Here is a 5,624-nt window from a genome sequence, read left to right on the forward strand (position 1 = left end):
GATTCGGCAACACGTTTTTCTAAAAACATCACTTTTCAAGCGAAATAGTCAAGTTCAAGCGGAATACCCTTGAAGTTTCAAGCGAAATAACCAAGTAATCGTTTTAAGCGAAATACTAAGTTGAAGCGGAATCACTGAAGCGAGATCAACTTTTGGAGCGGAATCACCAACAAATTTCAAGCGAAATCTGACTGAAGCGAAATCACTGATTTCGAATGAACCTTTCCAAGTGAAATACTGACTTTGAAGCGGAATCAGGCTAATTCAAGCGGAACCAGTCAAGCGATATCACAATTTCGAGTGGAATCAAAAGAGTTCGTTCAAGCGAAATCAGTTGTTTGGTCCATTCCAGTCACTTTTAGGCCGAATTTTAAGCTGAAACTTTCAAGGGTTTATTACAACGTAGTTTTACACAATATATGAGAAATTTAGCCGATTTTGACCGTAAAAACTAGTTGATTTTGAAACGAAGGGGTAGAAACAGAAATTTTAAGCTGATTCGGTAAGAACTCCTCCTCCTGAGCTGTGATGCCACGAGTCGATCAGAGGCGTTCTAATCTATTTCAGAGGCGGAAACAAAGAAACAGATGTGGAAAACAACTTAATTCAATTTAATTTGCCTTGTATATTGATTAGCAACTGTTTACAATCAGACGGCACTTCAGCAGCACCTCGGTACCGGAATTACACAAAGTTACAAATGATTTCGCGCTAAAGGTATTTATAGGGTTCTGATTCCGCTTGAACATGCTCAAGCGGAATCTGTCGTTCAAGTGAAATACCTTACTTGATCACTCAAGCGAAATAACCCTTCTTGATATCGCTTGAAACTGACATGACAGTTTCAAGCAGAATTAGCACAAATAACATATAAAACTCCTACTTTCTCGTACAACGTGCCCTGATCTAACATATCTAGTACAAGACTCGATACAAGACGAAGTCGACAGATGCATGCACTAACACATGGTGAGTTTCTTTAAAAACAATGTTTATGTAAATCTTGTGATTTAACTTAATTTCTTGAGAAAACTAGTTTTGAAATCATCCAACTTTATGACTAGTAACATATTACATACTTCATCATTCACAAAGTCATTTTCATTCTTCAAGTTCATGAAAACATAAAGCATGATGAACTTGGTCTTTCACAAGATCACCACCTTAACTTACTAGATCATGTGTTTAATCACAATCTAGTAGGTTTCATATGATTTCTAACATCACTAACATAAATCATCAAGAAGCAAATCAACACTAATCAACAAGTATTCTTATGTTATTAAGCTTATGTTAAAGATTCATGATTATGTTCTTTAGTGTTCTTGTGATTAACAACACACTACATCTTTGAACCAACTAAATATGAAGTAAGATCAAGTGACAAGAAGCTTACTACTAGCACAAGGGCTAGGGAAGAACACTAGAAGTTCAAGATGATAAATGTGTTGGATAAAAGCAAATGGAAGAGGTCCTTCAATCTCCAAGACCACCAAGCTTCCTTATCTTGCTTCTAGCACCTTGTGATCAACTTGGAATGTATGAGAATGAGATGGAAATGATGGTGGTGTGGGTGGTTGGCTGTAACACCTCGTAAAATCACGTCCAATGATGTATTGACACGTGTAATAAACCCTAATGAAGTCAAACATTGAATTTAAGGGACTAATTTTTCGAAAAATCAAAAAATCTTGATTATGAAAGGACTGGAAGTGTTAGCATACCTAAAAATAAGTTTCTAAATAACCTCTCACGATATTTATATTCACAAATGAGCCACTTGACGATCGAGTGTAGCCGTTTGCAGAATTAGTTGAAAGTTTGCGCAATGAAGGGTTAAAACGTCAACATGTTAATTCTTACCACTGAGTGACCTTTTAACAAACCGGGAGCTTCATGAAATTCGATTATACTCTCATGAATGCCAATTATTGGCCGACTAAGGTTTTTATGCCTATAAGTAAGGTTACGCGCAACTTTGCAAGTTAGAGGGACTAAAAGTGTCAATATGTTTAATTATACCTCTGAATGACCTTTTTAGCGAACCCAAAGCATCGTGATATTTAATAATACTCTCAAGAATGCCTAATATGGATTAGATGAGGCTTCGATGCTATTAAATGATGAGATGCGTAAGTTTGCGCAATAGAGGGACCTAAAGCGTCAACTTTTGAATCTACGCCTTTTGGTGACCATTTAAGCGATCGAGAGCGTAGCAATAATTAAAACCATGCTTGAGATTGCCCGTTATGGGCCATGGAAGGCTTGGATGTCATTAAACGACATTTCGTGCTACTTTGTGCGATTAAAGGACTATTTGCGTCAAACTTGAAAAGTATGTCGATTCATATGGTAACGGACCTTCCGGAATATGACCATGAGTTAAACATGCCCCAATTATCCTTTATATAGCTTATATATAGGCTTAGAGGTGTTTGGTGTGCAAAAATAAACTTTTAAGTCAAGCAGGGACTAAAAGTGTCAAAAAGTGCACAAGTTTGCATTTTCGCGCATATCTTGTCACACCCCGACCACGTAGAACATACAAAACGTGGCGGAAATGTCGGGGAGTGTTGTAACAGAATTAATTGTTTCAAATCCATGGCAATTGAAGTTTCGTTTTATTGATCAAACATGAAAGTTTACATTGTTTAAACAAGAACCAAAGAGTACATAACATAAATTAACTGGTTCTTGTCTCGTTTTAAGTCACTAAGGCACAGGTCCGCCTAAGTATATCTTGATAAGTCCTATGCATTATCTCCTGAAAACACATGTGAAAATAGGTACGTAAGCATAAAAATGCCTGTGAGATACATTGGTTTTGTGAAAACGGAATTCATGACTTATGTTTGAGAAAATGTTTAGTCATGAACCTTGTAATTTGCTTTGTCTTGTAAATCATTTGAAAAACGATAACATCAGATGATATGTATAATTAAGAGAACACTGTATGGTTAAATGGATAACCATGTAAAATGAGTTTTTATAAGATAAGTCGTTTGTAAAACAATGTCCCGTGAAAAGTGGATTATTTGTATAAAATGTCATATGTCTCAAATTGAAATGATTCAAATAACGCTGCGATATGTAATACCATACAAACACTTATATATAGGAAGTACCAGCGGCGTATCCACCATGTTTGTATCATATTACATACGCCACGTTACTCCACCCATTTACCCAAACCAACCACCATGTAAATTGTTCATGTATAAATCAATTGTCAATTGTTATTGTGTAAACCATGTCGAAATGTCTATGTTCAATGTAAACCACCAAATATGTATATCAATGTCCAAATGTTTATGTTTAATGTAGATCATGTAATGTGTACCCAAAATATATCTTGTATGGTAAGTGAGATGTATCAACTAAACCATATGTAAAATGCACAAAACAAGGTGTTGAAGTAAAACATGGTTTAAATCAACGTTATGTTTTGTGGAACAATGCATGCTCTACTGATATTAACATTTATGCGGTATTGTGAAAATGCATACATCCAAGCCTTGAGACTGTGGCGATAAACCCTTAAATAAATTAAAGGTTTATCTAAGTTATGTATATCGAATTCGGTCATTCCTTCCAATCCAATCAAACCCAGGATTTCAGGAACGGGAGTTCTCAATTCCTATGGTACAACTACCTACTAACGAACGGCGTAGCTAATGTTAATGAATGTATTGTTCCATGTTAAACAAACCAAATGTTATACCAAAATGAAGGCATGTGATGTAAACAATTTGTACTAAGTATGCACACAATAGGCATAAATAGCATGAAAATGAAATGTGAAACAATGTACTAAGTATGCACATAATGGGCATACATAGCATGAAATGTAATGAAATCATGTACTATAAATGTACTAATGAACATAGCAAGTATATGAATGTGAAAACGGGAAAGCATGAAAGTAACAAGTAGGCACATGTGTTTCACCCCAACACAGTTTGGAAAACAGTAAAAGAGGGGTTCAATGTACTCACCTGAGATTGCTTTGAAGTTCTTGTGTAATAATCACACAATGCTAGAGATCACGGAATATCAAACGGCACCTAATAGGTAGCTATATTAATATACCGGACCAAAATCGGAAGGATCGGATAGTATGCGGGTTCGTAAACCAAACGAGTATGGAGACTTGTGTAATATGGTTTAACAAAGTCTACGTACTAAAATGAAACCTAACCTAAGTGCTTACGGCCCATTACGACCCGTTTAGGTAGCTTATAATACCTTTACGCGTCGTTCGCGTAGAATGCGTTTGGAACGCCTAACCTCGTGACCACAAGGCATAACCTCGGAAGGTTATAGCTATGGTCACCTAATGTGTTTGGTCGGATCCTAATGATCGACCAAATGGGTCGGGTTCGAAAGTATAAGCGATGGTTTAGATCGCTTACCTTACGACCCTATATATGCACTAAACTAAAAGTGACAAGCTAAGCATGTTAGAACATGCTTACCTAAGTTTAGAAAACAGGTTTGGCATCAAAACAAACGGCTTTGATGCTCATGAGTAGTTTGGTTACAAAATACACAAGAATGCGCATTTTGGCCAAAACTACGACTCGTCACTGAGCCTAGATAACGTGGTAATCAGTAGGTATAGTCACTACGGACTATAACCATCGTGATCACGCTCACGTTATGAAGTTCTAATGAACTTCGCGTTGACCATAGGCTGGTCAATGCGGAAAGTCAACAAAACGTTGACTTTTGGACTCGAAAAGCGAATAAAAGAACGAAAGAATACTTACGGAGGGTCCCCGAATGCTAATCTAGATCAAAATGGCTCAGGTATGAAACAAAGGTTCCAACTTAGAGCTCTTGATCAGATTTTTGTGGGTTTTACTCAAGCGGGGGGGGGGGGGGTATTTATAGGAAGAGTAAAGCCGTTAGGATCGTTTCTTGAATTTCGTGCCACGATCTTAAGCGTACACTTGTCACAAAGTTGTGGTGGCTCAAAATGACCCTTAGCTCCTGAAATGGTGAAAGGGCATTGCCCTTTGGTGTGTTTGAAGGGCCAAATTTGCAAGAAAGACAAAATTTTTGTTACTGAAGGGGCCATGCAGCCCGCATCAGGATATGCACAAACTCAGGCGGGCCGCCTGGGCCTGTATAATCTGCACATACTTTCCGAAATGGCAGTTTTGGACCCTGTTGCGTATTTAAGCCATTTCTAACACTTCTAAGGCCCGTAAAGCGAACTTTAAGGCCCTAAAATGATGCCTAAACATTGTGGACATGAAACATGCTCCAAAATATGTCGGATGTTGGTTCGTTTGGCCGTACGAATGCGATGTTCGGTTAATTACGACGGAATGCGCATAAGCGCGAAAAACGATCCAAAATGCGTGACGAATGGATTTTTCTCATGCCAAACACTAAGGCATAATATAAGGATGCTTACATAAATTTTTGGACGCCCGGATGTATTCAGAACGTAAGTTATGCGCGAAAGTGCAAACTTATGCACTTTTTGACACTTTTAGTCCCTGAATGATCCAAAAGTTTGTTTTTGCATACCAAACCCCTCAAAGCCTATTTCTAAGCTATGTAAAGGATATTTATGGTATGTTTAACTTATGGACATGTTCCGGAATGTTTGTTAC

The sequence above is a fragment of the Helianthus annuus genome, chromosome 14 (assembly GCF_002127325.2).
Source record: "Helianthus annuus cultivar XRQ/B chromosome 14, HanXRQr2.0-SUNRISE, whole genome shotgun sequence".
Lineage (NCBI taxonomy): Eukaryota > Viridiplantae > Streptophyta > Magnoliopsida > Asterales > Asteraceae > Helianthus > Helianthus annuus.